The sequence below is a fragment of the Notechis scutatus genome, chromosome 5 (genome assembly GCF_049901735.1).
Source record: "Notechis scutatus isolate UNSWTSFEM ecotype Mainland chromosome 5, rNotScu1.2, whole genome shotgun sequence".
In the NCBI taxonomy this organism is placed as follows: domain Eukaryota; kingdom Metazoa; phylum Chordata; class Lepidosauria; order Squamata; family Elapidae; genus Notechis; species Notechis scutatus.
Genome location: NC_142013.1, coordinates 3,316,082 through 3,338,295, shown reverse-complemented (window position 1 = coordinate 3,338,295; position 22,214 = coordinate 3,316,082). Strand labels below are relative to the sequence as shown.

The 22,214-nt window shown below is 45.4% G+C and overlaps 1 protein-coding gene and 1 long non-coding RNA gene across 5 annotated transcripts in view; one reads left to right on the top strand and one right to left on the bottom strand.

Moving 5' to 3' along the window:
- The window catches only part of LOC113429413 (glycerophosphodiester phosphodiesterase 2-like), a 136,509-nt gene extending 133,189 nt beyond the window's left edge, over positions 1 to 3,320 (bottom strand). For 2 of the 4 annotated variants that reach the window (XM_087965958.1, XM_087965957.1), the window contains exon 1: positions 3,029 to 3,319. The gene's annotated coding sequence lies outside the window, so the exon portion shown is untranslated. Of the gene's footprint in view, positions 1 to 2,849; positions 2,945 to 3,028 lie in introns of those variants that run through there. The other 2 variants (XM_087965952.1, XM_087965954.1) reach the window with 2 other exon arrangements.
- LOC148130344 (uncharacterized) overlaps positions 1 to 22,214 on the top strand; it is a 469,114-nt gene that overhangs the window by 143,399 nt on the left and 303,501 nt on the right. The gene's annotated exons all lie outside the window — the stretch shown is intronic.

Here is a 22,214-nt window from a genome sequence, read left to right as displayed (position 1 = left end):
CTTGCAACTGGACTGGCGTGGCACTTAATAACCTGTTTCCCCCCAAAATACGACCTACTCTGAAAGTAAGTTCTAGCTTGATTTTTACACGTGCACCCAATATAAGCCCTACCCCCCCCAAATAAGCCCTAATTAGGACCCCACCCACTGCAGAGTGGACGGGTATAAATTAAGCTAGGATGGGAATGGGTGGAGCTGCCTTACTACTTACAGTTTTAGCCAGGCCTCGCACACCCCGACACCTGCCTTGCCAGCCCATTTCTTCTGCCTCCGGCAAGGCTGGCCAGGCTTTCATCTGAAGGCCTCTGGAGCTGATTAGAAAGCTCTGGATCGATCCTGAGCTCTATTATCGGCTGCAGAGGCCTTCATGAAAGCCTTGCCGGTCGCAGAAGTAGTTCCTGAAGGCCTCTGGTAGCGAAAAGGAGGCCGGGGACGATGTGCGCAAGTGAGGTTAGTCAGTGGATGACGTCCCCCCAAAATAAGACCTGGTGCCTTTTTTGGGTGGCAAAAAAAATATAAGACAGGGTCTTATTTTCGGGAAAACATGGTATCTCATTTAACGCTGAAACAACATGTCCTTTTGCACCCAGAACAATTCCTAGAAGTAGTTTCAAAATTCTCGCACTGGAAAGAAAAATAATAATTTGGAGCTCAATAGATCCACAAAGAGTTTGCACATATTAAACCATCATGAAATGTAACAACTATCTAATGCGTGTGAACCTAGCCATTATTCTTCACCCCCACAAACCAGGGTTTCAACCAGCTCCGTATGACTTTGTTCTGACTTTGTTTAAACCGACTTTGTTTAAGCTCTTAAGGGGGGAGAAAAGATGCAGATTTTTGGAGCCGCTGAAATTCAGAACCAAACTGAATTCAGCCATCCAGGTTAGACACAATATTAAATGCAGCTGAGCAGAAGACCACAGCCAAGGCTCAACTATCTTAACCATGGTTTATTAATAAGCCACACATCCAGGGCCCAAACACAGTCTGTACACACGCAACGTCAGTATCCTAATCACCCTTTACACACCAAGGTGAAAGTAATTGTACAACTCGGCAGTATTGTTGGCAACACAACACAAAGGCCTTGCCCCGAAAATACAATTTCTTTTATGTTTTTCTGGTTTTTTTACTTTTAACTTTTTACATTGTTCTCCTTTTTAACTTTACTTTTTTTTTTTTTTTTTTGCTATCCTGTCTTTCTCACCCAAGATGGATTTATTTTTTATTCCCCCCAATATCAGCTCAGTGCTGTCACTTTAAAAAGAGGGTTTTTTTCCAAAAAGTTGTTAATTTTTTTAATTTTTACACATCTCTTTACATGAGCAATGTGGTTCCAGATTACAACACTTTTACATAATCATACTTTCATTTCCACCAATCTTATATAATACAATATCATCTCATATCATTATCCATTTTGCTTATCTTTAAATAAATTTCCATTTTATATTTCAATTCATTAATTCAATATCAATATCATTTCATCCAAATATAGACTCCCAGTTCTTTATTCCCTATTATTTCCATTTTTAGCTTACCACCTGTTTTATTTTACATTATACATCATTCTTGTCCTTAATTTTCCTCTAAGCCAATTATATAATAAACAATCTAAAGAAAAGCAAGAATAAAACAAAACCAATATACAGTATTTAATAATTCATTCCCCAACTATAAGCATATTAACATTAAGTAATCAGCTGTATATTTTAAGACATGTATATTTTAAGGTATCCCTCACCCCTAGAATTGCTGGAATGACTTCCTAATATATCTCATTTCATCTTAACTTTTCTACTTTGAAAAGAGTTTTAATGTGGAATTATCTTTTAATATACCTTGGCAGCTTAGATGGTGGGTGGGGAATTCTGGGAGTTGAAGTCCACCCATCTTCCAAGCGGCCAAGGTTTAAAAAAAAAAACACAGAAATTGTGCAACATCATCCACTACTACTATCCTGACCTTAAGAGATGATTTCCTGGTTTTTCCCCCCCATAATCCTAGAATTGAAAAGCCAGGTTCACTGCTGCAACTGTGCAATTATCCCACCTATTTAATTCTCCTCCAAACAAGGGGGGGGAGGGGGGAAATAAAAGAGCTAAGCAGGCAGTTTTCCTGGCTTCCTGGAAAACTTTGTAGGAACAAGCTGTTATTTAATTTTGACCCTCAAGGCTGTCATTAAAGAGCCAGAAAGGAGGAGAAGAAAAAAAAATAAAATAAAAACAAAAAATAACATTTGCAGCCTTTTTTTACTTTCTGCCTGTAACCAGGTGTAATATATTAACTAACCAGCACAAACAAGAGAAACCAAACCATGGTTTATTATACAACAGATAGTACAATTCCAGCCCAGGGATTGGCAGGTTGGAAGTTGGGGGCACTTTGAGCCCCAAAACACAACAACAACAACGCAACCTCACTTTCTCTTTCCAGCAATCTCCCCCCCCGCCACTTAAAAAACCCAAGGAAGCCCCGCAGTCCCAATCTCTTTGCGAAGCCATTCCAAAGAGGCAAGGACTACAACTCCCATCCGTCCCAGCTGGGGGAGCATGGGGAGTCGAAGTCTCCCCTTTTGCAGAGGGGGGCTCGGTGTTTCCTCCCCCCCATTCTCTGTCTGAACTCGGGTCTCCCTTTACAGACGTTTCCCGACCCCTAAAACTCGGCAACCAGCCCCGGGGGCGCCTTTTGCAACCGGGCGCCCGCGGGCGCCAACTTGGGCGCTCCGCTAAAAAGTCCGGGAAAAGACACCCCCCACCCCCAAACCGGGGTGCAATCCTTCAAAGGGGCTCTCCAAAGGTCCTGTAGCCCCACCTACCCAAAAACCTTCCACCTGGCCCTACCTCCGCTGCAAGGCACAGGAGCCATCCCAGGCTGGTTGCCCCCACCCCCGGTCAGTTGGCTACCCGAGGGGCGCTTGGGCTGGGAGAAGCCCCCGGGGGCTTGCACCGAGCCGAGCCTCCCCTTCCCCTTCCCGCGTGGCTAGGAAACTCCCGTGACCTTCTTCCCCGCGGAGGCTTACCTGGTGCGCGGAGAGCCGGACTCCGCCCGCCCTCTCTCTCTCTCTCTCCGGCCGCTTGTGTAACCCCGGCGGGCCGGGCAAGCAAGGAAGCCGGCTGGGAGCGGTGGAAAGAGCCCGGCGGGCGAAGGAGTAGCGTGCAAAAGAGCAAACCGGTTGCAAGGCGGAGGAACCGGCGGTGCTTTCTCTCTCTCTCTCTCTCTCTCCGGCGGGGCTCCCGGGGACGCTGGGCGGCCGGTTGCGGGCAGCTCGCCTGGCCGCTTCTGCTCCGCGCAGGGAAGAAGGGAAGGGAAGGGAAGGCGAGGCGGAGCTACCCGCAGGAGGGACCCGCCCAAGCGACGCAGCCGCCCGCCCGGAGGAGCCTTCCCCGCGGTTGCCGGGCGAGGCTTCAAGCTCCGGCTCCGGCGCCCGGACGGAGGGTCGAAAGCGGAGCCGCTCGGCGGGACCCGCCCGCCTTTCGGCTGGAGCGCAGAAGGGGGAAGACGCCGGCCCGGCCTCGCCTCTTGTCCCAACCCGGCTGGGGTGGAGGGTCTGGCTCGGTCGAAGGGTCTTGGGTTGCCCGCGGCCCCCGGGCTCCCCTCCACTAGCCCGCCCAGGAAGCCGAGAGATCTGGGACGGGATGGCAGAGACCCCTTGGAAGGCGCCTCTACAACTGGGAAAAGAGAGAGGGAGGGAGAGAGGAGGGATGGATGGGTGGTGGAAAGACAGGAGAGGTTGGTAGGAGAAATAGGCGAGAGAGAGAGAGAGAGAGAGGATAAATACATGGTTGATACATAGGAGAGGGATAGAGAGATGATAGAAGGAAGGAGAGATTGGAGGGGAGTAGGAGAAACAGGTGTGAGAGAGAGTAGAAATAGAAAGGGATGATAAATAGATGGTTGATACATAGGAGAGGGATAGAGAGATGATAGAAGGAAGGAGAGATTGGAGGGGAGTAGGAGAAACAGGTGTGTGAGAGAGAGTAGAAATAGAAAGGGATGATAAATAGATGGTTGATACATAGGAGAGGGATAGAGAGAAAGATGATGGAAGGAGATAAGAGGAGAGGTTGGTAGGAGAAATAGGCAAGAGAGAGAGAGAGAAAAAAAATAGAACTAGAGAGATAGAAAGGGATGATAAATAGAGGGTTGATACATAGGAGAGAGGGATAGAGAGAAAGATGATAGAAGGAAGGAGATAAGAGGAGAGGGGAGTAGGAGAAACAGGTGAGAGAGAGAGGAAGAAAGAGAGAGAGAGAGAAGAAATAGGGATGATAAATTGATAGTTGATACATAGGAGAGAGATAGAGAGAAAGATGATAGAAGGAAGGAGAGATTGGAGGGGAGTAGGAGAAACAGGTGTGTGAGAGAGAGTAGAAATAGGAAAGGATGATAAATAGAGGGTTGATACATAGGAGAGAGGGATAGAGAGAAAGATGATAGAAGGAAGGAGATAAGAGGAGAGGGGAGTAGGAGAAACAGGTGAGAGAGAGAAGAAAGGGATGATAAATTGATAGTTGATACATAGGAGAGAGATAGAGAGAAGATGATAGAAGGAAGGAGAGATTGAGGGGAGTAGGAGAAACAGGTGTGTGAGAGAGAGTAGAAATAGAAAGGGATGATAAATAGAGGGTTGATACATAGGAGAGAGGGATAGAGAGAAAGATGATAGAAGGAAGGAGATAAGAGGAGAGGGGAGTAGGAGAAACAGGTGAGAGAGAGAGGAAGAAAGAGAGAGAGAGAGAGAAGAAATAGGGATGATAAATTGATAGTTGATACATAGGAGAGAGATAGAGAGAAAGATGATAGAAGGAAGGAGAGATTGGAGGGGAGTAGGAGAAACAGGTGTGTGAGAGAGAGTAGAAATAGAAAGGGATGATAAATAGAGGGTTGATACATAGGAGAGAGGGATAGAGAGAAAGATGATAGAAGGAAGGAGATAAGAGGAGAGGGGAGTAGGAGAAACAGGTGAGAGAGAGAGGAAGAAAGAGAGAGAGAGAAGAAAGATGATAAATTGATAGTTGATACATAGAGAGATAGAAAGAGATGATAGAAGAAAGGAGAGATAAGAGAAGAGAGATATCTGATGGATGGAGAGAGAGAGAGACAATAGAGATGAGAGATGAAAGGTGGATGAAAGGAGATAAGAGGAGAGAGAGATATGATGGATGGAGAGAGAGAGACAATAGAGATGAGAGAGAGATGAAAGGAAAGATAGATGGATGAAAGCAGATAAGAGGAGAGAGATATATGATGGATGGAGAGAGACAGACAATAGAGACAGATGAGAGATAGATGGATGAAAGATAGATGGATGAAAGGAAAGAAATAGATGATAAAGATAATAGATGATAGAGATGGATGCATAGGTGTAGATAGTGAGGGATAGATAGATAGGATAGATAGGTAGGTAGATAGGTAGATATTGATGGGTGGGTGGATAGATGGACGGATGGACGGACAGATATAGATACTCAGGGATGATGGGATAGATATAGGTGGGTGGGTGAATGGATGGATAGATGTAGATACTGAGAGATAGATAGATATGGAGAGGAGGGAAGGATGGAGAAAGAAAGACGCAATAATAGAGCAATGAAATGAAAGAGATGGATGAAAGGAGATAAGAGAAATAGATAGATAGATAGATAGATAGATAGATAGATAGATAGATAGATAGATAGATAGATAGATACCCTGTTTCTCCAATAATACGGCCTCCCCCAATAGGAAGTCCCAGCATGTTTTATAGGCATGAAATGAAGCCCCTCCCCCCAAATTAAGGCCTATATTAAAACATGCGAAATGGGGGGGGAATGGTGGGGGGGCTTGCCGTTAGGAAGTACTTTTGTGGCACACCCGGATATGGTGCTGCCTGCGTTGACCCCAATATGAAGTGCCCCACCAACGCCAAGGTCAACATCCAAGATGTCGTCGCTCGCCTGCCCGAAGATGCAAGGGGGGGGGAAATTAAGTCACCCCCGAAAAGACGACCTAGCCATTTTTTCGGGGCTCAAAAAAAAAAAAAAAAAGACCTGGCCTTATTATATGAGAAACACGTTAGATAGATAGAGGATAGAAATAGATGTTTAATAAATTATGGATAAAAGAGCGAGAGAAGAGAAAAAGAGAAATGACATAGCCAGACAGACTATATTTTGTATGTAGTTTTGTGCACAACAACTCAACCCACATCTACTCTATATGCATGTATCCACTTTTGGCCCTCCTGTCTCCTGGGCCATAGATTAACGCAAGCCAGGGCTGCATTCAATAATCTCCTTTACAAAATATAGTAAGTGCTCCCTCCCCCACATCCATCTAATTGATTTAAGGACGTATCTGTGTGCTGAGCCAGGAAAAATGCGGAGGGGATCAGATTTGCATAGGGAACAGGGGGAGAGAGAGAGAGATGCAACGATCAGAAATAAAAGTGGATATAAATCACGCTTTATGTGGAATAAGAAGGATTTGCACTCCCCCCACACACACACTTTTTGCCAAAGGCAGCCCTTCCGTTTCATTGATTAAATTGATTAAATTTCAGGTTTTCCTCAAGGGCTTTTAATTGTGTTGAGTTTTCTAAAAAGCAAAAAATAAATAAATTCTGCCTGGGAAATCCGGATGTTTCCATCTGAACTCATTTGTCCTGAATGCAATAAACCAGCATCGAGCTTGTTCCCTATTTATTTCAGCCACATTATAGAGAGTCCTCGACTTAACAACTGCAACTGAGCCCCAAACTTCTTAGTTAAGTGAGTTTGGCCCCATTTTACGACTTTTCTCATCACAGTCATTAAGTGAATCATTACAGTTCAGTTAGTGACACGGTTGTTAAGTGAGGCTGGCTTTCCCTTTGGACTTTGCTTGCCAGAAGGTCGCAAAAAGGGGTCCTGTGACACACACACACACACACCCGGGACCATCCTAAATATGAGTCAGTTGCCAAGCGTCCAAATTTTGGATCATGGCAAATCCTGCAAGTGTGAAAAATGTTCGTAGGTCCCTTTTCCCCCCCAGTTCTGTTGTAACTTAAAAGCGTCCACTCAACGAATGGTCATAAGACAAGAAATGCATTTAATAATAAATATTCTGATAAGAATATTAGACATCATACCCCTGGGTGTAACGGTGCATGTGAGGAGCAGTGACCCCCCCCGTTTCACACTAGGCTGCCAAAAGCTCACACTACCTTTGATTAAATCACACCCCTTCGGCCTATCCAACAGGGTTGCCATCGTGGGAAAAGTGAGAGGCATGGTATCATGCCCCTGTTGGAATCTGACTCTGAGGGAAAGGTGGAACAGCCGACGGAGTGGGAATGTGGCTCCAGTGGCTGTGGAGGAAACTGGGGAAGGGCACACGCCAGCTAGGCATTCAGAGGAAGACCTAGGCCCACCACCTCTTCATTCTTCATTCTAGGGCACGTAGGGAGGAACGGATAAGGGAGCAACATGGTTTACGGGGGAGGAAAGGGCCCTGATCCCCTTCATGGGCTACAGCTGGGAAGACTGTTTAAAAGGGCAAACTGCGCACAAAAAAAGTTGCTGGAAGCCAAGTGTGAAATTATTCTGCTTTGTCAAGTCTTATCTGATCAGGCGCCCTCCCAAGTGTGTGTGTTTTGTTATCTTTTGATGTCTTCAATCCCTTGTCTCGTTAATTGTTGCAGTTTGGTTTATGTTGGTTTTTATTTATAAACTATATGTACTTTGAGTTTGTCTGGAATTTCTTCCCTTTAAAAACTGTTCTTGGGAGAGTTTTTTTCTCCAGCTGGAGATAACTGGACATTGAGGGCCAAGTTGGAGGAATTAAAGGGACTTTACCTGTTTTTGTGACTTGGTTGCTTTTGTGCCATGCCCCTTTGGGTCGTCACACATGGGATCCCCCAAGGGCTGCACTTTTTGAGGTTAAAGCAAGCTCATAAATCAAACACACAAACAACAGCGTACATTTTCCCACGCTGGCCTGGGAGACTGCAAAATGCCGCCAAAACCAAAAGCGTCACAAATGAACACTTAATCACACCTTCAGAGGAAATCTGAGGGCAACCCTCCAATTGATGTCACCAGAAACTCCAGGCAGCGTTATGATTCATGTGTGCTTGATCCCTTTCAACAAACATGATCTGTTGCAACTCAGGGGGGAAAAAAAAACCAAACAAACCCTGAATTTGTCTATTCAAGGGCACCTTTCCGATCAACCATTTCCTGCTTTCTCTCTTTTTGCTGATTATCCATTATCCGTCAACTTCTCTTTTTGGCTGCCAAGTTTTTTGGCCGTCAATCAGATAGAAAGTCCCTACAGAGAGTGGTGAGGACAGTGGAGATTATGATAGTAAGCTCGCTTCCCGTCATTCAGGATGCTGCTTATAAGCGCTATGGACTTAGAACTGAAAGCTTGTTAGAGAAGACCCGCACACCCACTTCACAGTCTGTTTCTGTTGCTCCCCTCTGGGAGGAGTTTTTAAAGTGTCTATAACAAGACTTTCAGATTCTGTAAGAGCTTTATTCCCTTGTGCCATCCATCCAGTCAACTCACAAGATTCGTTTTTCTCGCCATGTCCATGTAAAGATCTGAACTAGACTGTGTTGTTTTTCTGTGTCACCTAATATATGTGGGTATGTGCATAATTTTGTTGTTATTTCTTTTGTCATGTTTATGTAGTGTATATTGGAGGTGGAGAGCCCCCGTGATGACCCAGGGTGGGATACAAAATAAACACAGTCACAAAAAAACCAGGTGAAGTCCCTTTTATTCCTTCACTTTGTTTCCAAGCTCCAAAAAACCTTGACTGGAGACAAAAAAACTCCCCCACAAGCAGTTACGAAAAGGAGGAAATGCCGTTTAAAACTAAAAATGCTTATAAATTATAAAGAGTAAACACAACACAAACCACACTGAAGCAATTAAGGGAACCAGGCAAGATAAGGGCTTGAAGACGTCCACAGATATCGGAACACACACTGGGAAGGACGCCAAACTCAGAGATATTTTCACGCATTGTTTCCAGCACTGGCCCATACGCATGTCTGTCCTCTTATGCAGTTGTCACAGCTGCAGCCCATGAAGGGGATCATGGCCCTTTCCTCCCCCGTAGACCATGCCATTCATGTTTCTCCCTTATCCTCTCCTCCCTGCGTGCCCTAGGATGGAGACGGAATGGGCCTGGGTCCTCCTCTGACTGCCCAGCCAGCCTCTGCCCTTCCCTAGCCTTCTCCACAACCTCCGGAGCCACACTTCCACTCCCTGTCGGCTGTTCTTCCTCTCCCTCAGAGTGAGACTCCACCAGGAATATGACACTTTCTGAGAGCTACATGCAATGAAATGTCATTTTAATGTATGCCGAAGAGCGTACATTCAAAGTGACAATAAAGTTATTCTATGTCTAAGTTAATTAGCTAAAAGTTCCTGGGCTTGTCAGTTGGAAAGCTGACAGTCGAGGTTCGAGACCTGAGCTCTGTAAGATGGGATGAGTTCCCGTTCCTTGCTCCAGGCTCCTGTCCATCTTGCGCAGTGATGGCGAACCTTTTTGTTGTGCTGTGCTTTTGAAAGCGCGCGCCAGCACCCACAATGCAATGCGCCTTGCCCCACTGCTCATGCATTGCACAGTGCCCCACCCCGCCCCCTTACCTGCACTGCACATGCGCATGCCTCCCAGCTGATTTTCGGCCTCCCAGAAGGGAGGGAAAGCCTCTGCAGCCTCGGGAGGCCGAAAAACGGGCCTTCCAGAAATATCGGAAGTGCCCGTTTTCAGCCTCCAGAAGGTCTCTGGAGCCCGTGGGAAGCCGTTTTCTCCCTCCCAGAGGCCTGAGGGAAGCCTCGAGAGCCTCAGGAGGCTGAAAATGGGTCCGTTTCGGCATTTTTGGTATTTCCGGAAGGCCCGTTTTTCGGCCTCCCGAGGCTGCAGAGGCTTCCATCGAGGGCAAAAATGGCCTCAGACAGGCCAAAAATCAACTGGGAGGTGTGCGTGTGCACAGTTTGGCGCGTGCCCCAATGTTTGGCTGGGGCTTGCGTACCTGCACAAATTTCGCTGCATCAAGTCTTAAAGTGGCCAAGGTTGGCTGAGGAATTCTGGGAGTTGAAGTCCACAAGTCTTAAAGTGGCCAAGTTTGGAGACCTCTGGCATAGAGAGAGCAGAATTCACAAGGGGGCGGGGTGGCTTCCCAGCAAGAGAGCTTGGCATTTGAAGCGGGCATAGCCAGGCACCCCACCTGGGCACCCAGCAGGGCAATCCAGTGGCACGGCTCTGCTTTTAAGCCTTGCCAGCCTGCTGGCACACCGGTGGCTCTTAAAACACAGCGAGGCGGCTTCCACTGCAGCTGTACGGATAATAGGATGTGAGGATTTGCAGCTCGGCTGTGGAGAAGTCAAAGTCACTTTGAAGCTAAGCAGAGTAAACAGTTATATATATGTGTGTATGTGTGTGTGTGTGTGTGTATGTATACATATACATATACATATACATATACATATACATATACATATACATATATATATACATATATACAGGAACACAATGTTGCCAATCAAGACACACACAAAAAGCCACAAAACAGACAGAAGATATTAGAAACACCAACCAAGCAGAACACAGCAAACTCCAAGACCAATAAACACAGACCAAGACTCCCAACCAATCAGGATGAAGAAAAAACCATTCTGGCACAGCAGTAGGCTAGCACCAAATTTAAAACTGAAACGGCTGTGAAAGTCTGACTCACAGACGAACACAATACAGAAGCCTGATGATGGCAGATGAGATTCTGCCGAAACATTGATACAACTTTAAAAGCACAACTACAATGACATGGGAAAATACCTGAACAAAGCTGAATAACATACATACATATATGTGTGTGTGTGTGTGTGCTTTCTGAGGTTTTCGCGGGTATTTGTATGTGGATCTTTGGTTATTCGGGTTTTCTCCTGCGTAAAATTGGAAGTATTTTGGCAACATTTCGATGAAACCTCATTCGTCATCTTCAGGCTTGTGTCTTCGGCTTTGTGCTTCTTGGAGTAATGTGAGCTTGCAGCTGTTTTTTCTATTAACTGCCAGTGGGAGTGTGGCTTGACTGGGTGGGCTTGGCTGTGTTCTGATTGGGTGGGGGTGTTCTCATTGGTTGGGGGCCTGGCTGTGATCTGATTGGTTGGGGGTTGGCTGTGTTCTGATTGGCTTTGTTCTGATTCTGACGCGAAGCCAAACAACAGGATCACAGCTCACCAGCTCAAATCCCCTGACAACTAAGACTAACCTGAACACAACCAAGCCCCGACCTGAACAGAACACACCCCCAGCCAATCAGAACACACACACACACACACATATATATTCATAGATTTTCACGGGTACAGGTATGAAGGTCTTGGCGTGTCAATCCCGTGTAAGATTGAGAGCATCTTGGCAATGTTTCGACGAGGTCCCACTCGCCATCTTCAGGCTGGTGCTTTCGGCTTCGTGCTTGTGCGAGCAAAGTGTGATCGGAGCTGCCATCTCCCTATATATACTGGTGGGGAGGTTGGCTGTGTTGTCATTTCTTGATTGGTTGATGGAGTTGATGTTTGCAGATTGGCTGGCTTTTTCGTAAGAACATGTGTGGCTGAGGTATTGGCTGTGTGTCTATCAGCCTCCTGTGTTGTAACGACCTGGGTAATGGGCTGTGTGATGACCTTCTGAGTTCTATTGTTTTGACATCCTGGGTCTTGTGCTGTAATCTCCTGGGTCATAATGACCTGGATCATGGGCTGTGTGATGACCTTCTGAGTTCTATCTTACAGTTTAGATGCTCAGGAGGGGTTGCTTGGCTAAATGAATTTTTATTTTTATCTTTTTGTAGAAATGCAAGCCACTAAAGCTTGTCACTTTCATGTTTTATTCCCCTTGCAAACCAGGATTCTCCAAATGCACCTGCTTTAAGACAGGGTGAACTTGAATACCGAGAAGTCCACTAAACAACTGGTCATAACTCGAGAGCTATCTGTTCTCCAATGCCCCTGAAGGCAGGACAAGAAGCAACAGGTGGAAACTAAGCAAGGAGAGAAGCAACCTGGAACTAAAGAGAAATTTTCTCATAGTAAAAACAATTAATCAGTGGAACAACTTGCCACCAGAAATTGTAGGTGCAACTGGAGGTGTTTAAGCAGAGACTGGGCAGTCACTTGTCTGGGATGGTATAGTTGAGCAGGGGGTTGGACTAGAAGACCTCCAAGGTCCCTTCCAACTCGGTCATTCTGTTATCCTCAGCATACGTAGCTCCTGAAAATGTTTAAATTATGATGATTAGAAGCTAAGGGGGCTAGAACATTGACTCCTTTTTCACTTGGATTGGTTTTACAACAGCCCCATTTAACCAAAAAGACATGTTTGTTTGACAAGCGCTTTGAAATAATTGCAAATTTGCCAGCGGAAGAATAAATAAAGGGGTGTTTTTTTTGCTATTGTTTTAAAAGTAGGATCCTACATAACTTGGGTCCCTTCCAAGAGATGCTTGTTTCATTTGCATTTTTTGGCACCGAGGGAAGTGTCCTGCTTCTGTTTCGCAAACTTAAATCATCGATTTATTTTCTCTGCCATTGGATTTATGGCTCTGATGGCATCCCTTGTTTTGTCAGCTGGCATATTTTATCGCCTTAATATCGGTGGCTGTATTTTTAACATGCTAAGCCGGAGGGGGAAACTAACAGTTTAATGGCTGAGATGCAAATCTGGAAAGAAATAATTTGCAAAGGTTGATGGTATCCTTGACTTGCAAGCATTCACTTAGAATCGTGATGGCGTGGCACGCAAAGCCATTTGTACTGGCACACGAACTGCAAGCAAAATTACCCCACTGCGCACGCGTGCGCTTCACAGCTGCTTTTTGGCCAGTTTGAGGCCTTTTTTTCGGCCTCCCAAAGGCTTGAGGAAGGCTTCTGCAGGCTTCTGCAAGCTTTGCAGGCCGAAAACTAGGCCCGTTTCGTCACCTCCAGTATTTTCGGTGCAAAAACTTCTTTGCTTCCTGCAAAGAACTGCGGTTTCTCAGCTGGCTTTTATCTCCTCAGGGAAGGGCCATTACCTTGCAGCCTTACTCCCGAGTCGCCCATGCTGTTGCAGCTGCTCTTTGCTTCAAGCAGTCCTGCACACATGCACACTGGGCACAGGCTCCTCGGGAACCTCTTCCTCACTGCTGCCAGCCTCCACAATCTCCAAAGGCAGCACTCCACTCCCTGATAGTCCTCAATCCATCCCTGCATCCCATGCAGGCCCCTCATCCAAGTCCTCGCTCTCCGAGACCTCAGCTGTCCTCACCTGCTGCCAGCAAACCACAACAGGTTCGTGGATTCCTGCTTGAGGAGGGGGACTAGGAGATCACCAATGGGATTAAAATAGATATACAAGTTGCAGTTAAGTGATAATGCAGGTTGTCAAGCGTTTTTTGAGTGGGAGTGTGTGTGTGTGTCTGTCTGTTGTATCTTTGAACAGTGGCTAAGCAACTGGTCGTTAAACAAGGAGTACCCATATTAACTAAGGACAGTAAAAGAAAATAATAATCCACCAGTCTCGTAGCCGCTTTCCCAACTCACCCATTTGATTAAAAATCGAAATCTCCCACGAGCTGCTGATCGCATCATCAGACGCTTAGATCCACGCCCAGCCAAAACGTGGCAACCACAACTCCCAGAATCCCCAAAATTGTTCCTTTGCGGAGAATTCTGGGACATTTGTTCTCATGGCAGAAATGGAGGCGGAGGGGTAGAAATAGGAGGACTTTCATCCTTGGGAGTTAATTGGGTCAACCTGCCAGCGAACAAGATAAGAAGAGAAGGAATGTGGAAGCAAACACGTGGGTTTTTTTTGTTTTGTTTTTTGTTTTGGCAGTCAAAGAGAGCCGATCTCAGGAATTTGCTTTTCAAACCAAAAACAAAAAAGAGAGAGAGAGAGAAAGAGAGACAAATTGTTTTAAGCTTTGCATTCCTGGTTTAATGATTAGCAAACCGTTATCTATTAACAGCTTCCTAACAGGGGAGGATTTGTAGACTGTGTTAATCAAGGGTGGAATTCAAATTTGGCAGCAACCGGTTCTGTGGGCGTGGCTAAGTGGGCGTGGCTTTTTTCCGCAGGCCCCGTCCATTTTGGGGGGCACGCAGCACCCATCTCTGTGCTCCGTTTTGGGGTGTCCCTGGGGCTTCCCTGGGGCCCCGGAAGGCAAAAAATGGAGGGGAACAGCTGGTCATCGAAACAGCTGATCGTCGGGAGTGGTTAAAAAAAAGGAAGAAATACCCTAAGGAGTGAATGGGCGGGGAAGAACGGAGTCAGCGATGTCGGGCATGCGCGCAATGTTGCACATGCAGGATAAGGACTGACTGGGCGGGGAGGGGTGGGCGGAGAGGGGCGGGGCCAAGCCGGGGGCACATTTTGCCGGTTCTCCGAACTGCGCAGAATCATAACAACCGGTTCCATTGAACCGGTCTGAACCGGTCTCCCAGCCCTGGACTGTGCTAATCAGGGGTGGGCTTCAAAAATGTTAACAACCGGTTCTCTGCCCGGTTCCTGGGAGGACGTGGCCGTGGTGGGTGTGGCCTAGTTGGCCTCCTGCACCATATCAGGGAGGGGCGTTTCCCCCCGGGCTCCGGAGGCTTTCCTCAAGCCTGCGGGAAGGTGAAAACGGCCTCGCCTGGGCTCTGGAGACCCACCAGAGGCCTAAAATGGGCCCGTTTCCAGCCTTCCGGAGCCTCTGCGGAGCCCGTTTTTCGTCCACCCTGAGTCTCCATGCGGACCCTGCGCTTACTCGGCATCCCAAATGGGCTGTGTGGAGACTCCTGGAAGGGGAGGGGAGGTGTAGGAGGCACCAGCCAGCGGTGGGATTTGCCGGTTCACCAAACCAGCCGTAAAATTAGCTACCGGTTCGGTAGCAGTTTGCCTGAACCCGGGGAGAATTGGTTGCAGCCCAACCCCCCCCCTGGTGCTATTTGGATAGATCTGAGAAGCCAAGTTGCTAGTCCTCGTGATGACAGAAAGCAGGCTTGAGAGCAGCAACCAAAAAAGAAGAGGAGAAGAGCCAAGAGAGAGTCTTAAAATAAACACAATTATGGATACGGTACAGTACATTTCCACTTACGTCTACAATTGAGCTCCCGAAATTTCCATGGCTAAATGAGATGTTTGTTAAGTGAGTTTTGCCCCCATGTTACGACCTTTCTTGCCAATGCTGTTAAGGGAATCACTGCAGTGGATCAGTCAGCAACCCATTCGTTAAATGAATCTGGCTTTACCCCTTGATTTTGCTTGTCAGAAAGTTGCGAAGTGTGACCCTGGAGCACCGCGACCGTCATAAATAGATGCCAGTTTCCAAGCATCTGAATTTTAATCACGTGACCATGAGAATGCTGCAGCATTTGTAAATGTGAAAATAGTTATACATCCCTTCTTTTTAGTGCTGTTGTTAACCGTTCTGACCTAGGCTTGCCAAAATCACGAAGCAGACTCCTCATCTTTTTATTTTTATTTGAGTAATGTGAAATTCCTATCCTTCACATCCAGCAAAGTCCCGGTAAACAATCTTCCAAGGGTGAATGACAACCACAGACCTTAACGGGCTTGGAGAGTTGCCAGGCCGATTGCTTCCAAACGTCACATTGGAGCAGACAATAGTTGGCAAGGAGTCAGGAACAGACCTTCACTCTAATGAATCGAACTAACTGCCTCCTGCAAAACCCCACTCCCCTTTTGCTCCTCTATGGGAGGGGCCATTCCCCGTCCACCTGTGCCTTTCCTACTGAGTCGACCCTTGTTTCCTTAACTGTTCCCTTCCCCTGGCAGCTCTGTGCATGCGCACACTGGGAACAGGCTCCAGCTGTTCTTCTTCCCCACCGATCTCCGCCTCTGCCTCCGATGCAGAGCCCTCGTCCGAGCCTTCCCCAGACTCCAGGGCTGGCCCATGTTCCTCCCCAACCTCCTCGCTGTTTGAGCTCTGCTGGCCGCTGGCGGGCCACAACAGTAACTTCGAACAGTCACTAAATCAACTGTTGTAAGTTGAGGACTCCCTTTATTACAAAGGTCACTTCACCAGCGTGGCACTATCTCATCCTTAAATTTTGATGCCGTCCTTCGATGCGGTTTAGAATTGCGTCGGCTTTTTCACACGTGACTTGAAGCCTGGAGCAACCTTCCCAGGACTACCGACTCCGACTAACCATCTAAAATCTGGGTTTTTTTTAAATCACGGCAGCATTGTGGTTTGTGGCAAACATTCCTTCCTCTGAATGTATAATTTAACTCTGCAATTATGAAGAGGAATTCAACTTGTTTTCCGGCCAGTAAACATCCATTTTTACCCAACCCCGGCTATTAAATTTGCCCGGAGTTTTGCAATTGCAAGCAAACTCAGAGCAATTAAATCTAAAAAGCACATTCCTGGCAGACTGAACCATTCAAGGTCACTGCTGGTCTTGAACCGCTTTCCACGCCCCGCTGGGCCATCCGTCTGGGCATGGAAGAATTATTCCAGCATCTTGAGTAAATTTTTAATGACGGGCAGGTGAATGGGTCAGGTTCCATCCTCTCCGCTTTGGATAAAACGGCAGCATTGTTTCTTCATGCAAAAGTGCAAAGAAAACCGGCTCGGAGGTGGTAAGGTTGACAGCCTAACCCTTCCAAATCCATCACAGAAGAATTGAAAGAAAGAAAAAAAAAAGGGGGGGGGGGGAGAGCATGCACACAAAAAGAAAGCCATACAGGTAGCCCACAATTCACAACAGTTTGTTTGGGGAAATTGCAAGGGAAGGGGAAGGAAGTAAATTGATTAAGGGAAAGGAGAAGGTAGGAGAAGAAGAAAGAAGAGGGAAGGAAAGGAAAGGAAAGGAAAGGAAAGGAAAGGAAAGGAAAGGAAAGGAAAGGAAAGGAAAGGAAAGGAAAGGAAAGGAAAGGAAAGGAGGAAGCGAAGGGAAGGGAAGGAAAGAGAAGGGAAGGGGAAAGGGAAGGAAGAAAGGAAAGACAGGGAGGAAAGGAAAGGAAGAAAGGAAAGGGAGGAGGAAAGGAAAGGAAAGGAAAGGAAGAAAGGAAAGAGAGGAGGAAAGGAAAGGAAGAAAGGAAAGAGAAGGAGGAAAGGAAAGGAAGGAAAGGCAAGGGAGGGAGGAAAGGAAAGGAAGAAAGGAAATGGAGGGAGGAAAGGAAAGGAAGAAAGGAAAGGAGGGGAGGAAAGGAAAGGAAAGGAAGAAAGGAAAGGGAGGAAAGGAAAGAGAGGGAGGAAAGGAAAGGAAGAAAGGCAGGGAGGAAGGAAAGGAAAGGAAGAAAGGAAAGGGAGGGAGGAAAGGAAAGAGAGGAGGAAAGGAAAGGAAGAAAGGAAAGGAGGGAGGAAAGGAAAGGAAGAAAGGAAAGGAAAGGAAGAAAGGAAAGAGAGGGAGGAAAGGAAAGGAAGAAAGAAAGAGAGGGAGGAAAGGAAAGGAAGAAAGGAAAGGAGGAAGGAAAGGAAAGGAAGAAAGGAAAGGGAGGGAGGAAAGGAAAGGAAGAAAGGAAAGGGAGGGAGGAAAGGAAAGGAAAGGAAGAAAGGAAAGAGAGGGAGGAAAGGAAAGGAAGAAAGGAAAGAGAGGGAGGAAAGGAAAGGAAGAAAGGAAAGGAAAGGAAGAAAGGAAAGGGGGGGAGGAAAGGAAAGGAAAAGGAGGAGAAAGAACAGATCCAGCAACAATGCTATTATTCATTCCTGTGAAAAAGCACATTGTGCTTTCAAGGCCCGGACTCTTTCGCAATTGTCAGGAGCCGAGCACACAACACACACCAAGCAATGCCTCCTCCGTGCCATCCAGGGCTTCGCCCCCAAAACAACATCTGACTTCCAGGAGACACCAAGGCCAGTCAAGCGGAATGACATGGCAGTCATCACGTGGCCGTAATGCCTAGGGGTTAGAGCAGGGGTCTCCAACCTTGGCCCCTTTAAGACTTGCGGACTTCAAGCCCCAGAATTCCTCAGCCAGCAAACCCTTCTAGCACTGATGTTGCTACCTCGCTGAGCAATAAAACATCTGCAGGAAAACAACCAAGTTCAGAGAGTACCAAGGACCCCAGAGTTCTCCTCCTCTTTTCTCTCTCCTCCTCCTCCTCCTCCTCCAGCACTGATGATGTAACCTAGTTGGGTCATGAAACGTCTGCAAGCAAACAACCAAGCTCAGAAGGCACCAAGGACCCCACAGTTCTCCTCCTCCTCCTGCACCAACCCCACCCCCTTCTAGCACTGATGACGTTCCCTAGTGGGGCCATGAAACGTCTGCAAGAAAGCAACCTAGTTCAGAGAGGTCTAAGGACCCCACAGCTCAACCCTGAGCTACAACAAATATTATCTCCCATTGTTAATTTGCGAGTCGGAAAAGATGCCACCAGACCCACTCCTAGTTTTAAGCCTTCAGAAGAGATCTGGTTGCTTAAAATATCATCTGTGCGTCTCTTTATCAGCTTGAGTGATGCTTCAGTCCACAGACAGTAGCCATATCCTGTACGGTAAATAAAATTAAAGCACACAAGAGAACAGAATTGATGTACAAGCCACATCCAGCTTTACGGCTTCAGGACATCGCTCAAATTCAGATTTTGTGAGCTCAGGATGCAAAACAAAGCTAACTTTTGATGTAGCTCTTCCTTTGAATGCAGATTTTAGGTTTGTCTAAGGTAGCCAAGCAGGGATACAACTTCCAGGCCAGCAAAAATCTGCAAAACAGTTTTCAGAGGTGGTTTCTTTGTTTTTTGTTTTGTTTTTTAGGAATTTCCATCCAGGAAATTTTTTAGTTTGCAATCACTTTTTACTTGCTCCGAAAGACATTAGAATTGCATTTGCACAAAATTGGAAAAATGAGAAAATTCCGACAGAGGAGGAAACAATCAAGAAAATAATGGAATGAGATAAGTTTTATGGTTGGTTAGAAAAAAGAAGGGATCAAAACAATAAGAAATGATTAAATGTATATATATATATATATTATATAAAATGTAAATATGTGTTATGTTTTATATGTGAGTTAGCAATGTAAGACAACTATGTGGGTTAGGAGGATTGTACCATGTTCAATGTTTTTAATGTTTCTTTTGTTTTTGTCTGTGTTTGTTTAATAAAAAATTATTTTTTAAAAAAATTAAACAAGAAAATAATGGAATGTGCGGAAATGAGTAGATTAACAATGGCAATTAGAGAACAGGAAGAAAAAGAGTATTATAAGATTTGGAATTTAGTTTATGAATGGTTAGATAAAAGAACAAGAAACTGAAATATGTGGTAATAGTAATAAACATATGATTTTGAATGAGTGAGAGAATGAATATCACTTAGTAAGGATGGAATGTGTTCTTAAAAGATAATAATTATAATGTCAATGACAGTATAATAACTGACCAATACAATATAAAATGTTGATTACAATGGTTATAAACGTAAGTAAGCAAGAAATGTATGATAAAATCATTATGTGCACAACTGACACACTGTAGAAACTGTAAGATGGTTTTATTTGTTGTTTTTGTTATAAAAATAAAAAAATATATTAAAAAAAGACATTAGAAACATAGGGTCTTACCTAAATAGTATTGCAATGCAATCATATGGTTGATTTGCAATCATTCATTTAGCAACTGAAGCTAAAATTGCATAGAGAAAAGTGACTTACAACAGATCCTCGCACTTACAACCATTGCAAAGTCCCCTCAGTCAACTGATTAAAATTGGGATGATTGACAACTGCCATGGATTTACAACGCTTCCGGCTTCCCAGGAATCACCATTTCTGACCTTCCTAACTGGCTTCGGACGAGCAGATACGGATACAGATTAAGCGAGTTGGAAGGGACCTTGTAGGTCATCTAGCCCAACCCCAAACTGTGATTCACTTAAAAACCATGTGATTCACTTAACAACCATGGGATTCGCTTAACAAGCATGGCCCTATGGTCATGAAATTGGGCTTATCTTAGTTAGCAACTGCCTTGCTTAAGAAATAAGGACAGGAAGGAAGGACAAGGAAGAAAGAAAGAAAGAAAGAAAGAAAGAAAGAAAGAAAGAAAGAAAGAAAGAAAGAAAGAAAGAAAGAAAGAAAGAAAGAAAGAAAGAAAGAAAGAAAGAAAGAAAGAAAGAAAGAAAGAAAGAAAGAAAGAAAGAAAGAAAGAAAGAAAGAAAGAAAGAAAGAAAGAAAGAAAGAAAGAAAGAAGATAAATAACGACAGGAAGGAAAGACAATGAAAAAAGGAAAATAAAGGAGATAAATAAGGACAGGAAGGAAAGACAAGAAAAAAGAAAGAAAGAAAAGAGATAAATAAGGACAGGAAGGAAAGACAAGAGAGAAAGAAAGAAAGAAAGAAAGAAAGAAAGAAAGAAAGAAAGAAAGAAAGAAAGAAAGGAAGAAAGGAAGGAAGGAAGGAAGGAAGGAAGGAAGGAAGGAAGAAGATAAATAACGACAGGAAGGAAAGACAAGAAAGAAAGAAAGAAAGAAGGAAGGAAGGAAGGAAGGAAGGAAGGAAGGAAGGAAGGAAGGAAGAAGATAAATAACGACAGGAAGGAAAGACAATGAAAAAAGGAAAATAAAGGAGATAAATAAGGACAGGAAGGAAAGACAAGAAAAAAGAAAGAAAGAAAAGAGATAAATAAGGACAGGAAGGAAAGACAAGGAAAAAAAAGGCTATTTAAAAGGATTTAAAGGCAGTTTCACCTGGGGATTAAATCAGGTGGCAAACAGGATATGGGAAGAGAGAGAGGGAGGGAGAGAACAAACAGCCCTGAAAAAGCCTCTTTAATTCCTGCCAGTCATTTCCTTCCTCTTTCCTTCCCTCCCTGCCGTCAAGGCAGAATTATAATTCATTTAAGGAGCAGAAATACGTCCCCGTGGATGAAGTTATCTGTGACGGCAAAGCCACGCAGGCACCGAGGAGGAAAACCTGCCACGATGGGTGTACCGTCTTCAGCAGGAGGGGCAGCAGGTGCGAGGGGGGGAAGAAATACCTCGCCCCCACGACTTAACATGATACAGGTTGGTCCTCGACGTACAACCGTTCATTTAGCGACTGTTCGAAGTCACATTGCCGTTGAAAAAAAGGAAACTTAGGAAGTTTTTCACCTGTATAACCCCAGGTTCACGCGATCCAAATTCAGAAGCTGGGCAGCTGGTTCCTACTTAAAACCATTGCTGTGTCTGCATGTCCCAAAGGAAGGAAGGAAGGAAGGAAGGAAGGAAGGAAGGAAGGAAGGAAGGAAGGAAGGAAGGAAGGAGATAAATAAGGACAGGGAGGAAAGACAAAAGAAAGAAAGAAAGAAAAGAAAGAAAGAAAGAAAGGAAGGAAGGAAGGAAGGAAGGAAGGAAGAAAGGAAGGAACAAAAGGAAGGAAGGAGATAGAGGTAAATAAGGACAGGAAAGAAAGACAAAGAAAGAAAGAAAGGAAGGAAGGAAGGAAGGAAGGAAGGAAGGAAGGCAGATTCCCTTAATGACCGTGTGACTGACTTACCCACTGCACTGGTTCGCTTAACGACTGTGGCGAGAAAGATTGCAAAATGGGGCAAAAGTCACGGAATTCGACGTCTCGCTTAACCACGGAAACGTTGTGCTCCGTTGCGGTCGTAAGGCGAGGACCACCTCCGCTTAGAACCACTGGTTTCATAGTGACCACTCGAAGTGACAACAACCCTGGGGTGGGGGGGAAAGGGGGGACCGATGATGCCTTTTCACACTTACAGCCATGAAATCACTTGCGGTGAGTTGAAGTCCACAAGTCTTAAACTTGCCAAGCTTGAAGACCGTTGACCTATACGAAAGAACACGCTGCTATTTTCTCCAAAATCTCTGTTGAACTTGCTAGTCTCCCCAGGTGGCCTACCAAACCCTTGCTGAGATCCACCACAGGCCAAGGTGGGCTAGAGGGCGTATGGGTCTTAGCCACGGTCAAGATTTCAAATGTAAATAATGCTGGAAATTCTCAAACGGAGATTTATTTTTTTCTCTGCCCTCTGCCCATCTTGGTTGCGGCTTGAGAAAGATTCAGGATGGATAAATCAGGGGGTTGGACTAGAAGACCTCCAAGGTCCCTTCCAACTCTGTTTATTCTACTGTATATTAATTCTAAGAAAATAGAGAAGCATCCTCTTTAGACCTGTCCTTGATCGCCACCTGCTGGTGGATGCAGGTTTATGCTTTAGAATAGATAGATAGATAGATAGATAGATAGATAGATAGATAGATAGATAGATAGATAGATAGATAGATAGATAGATA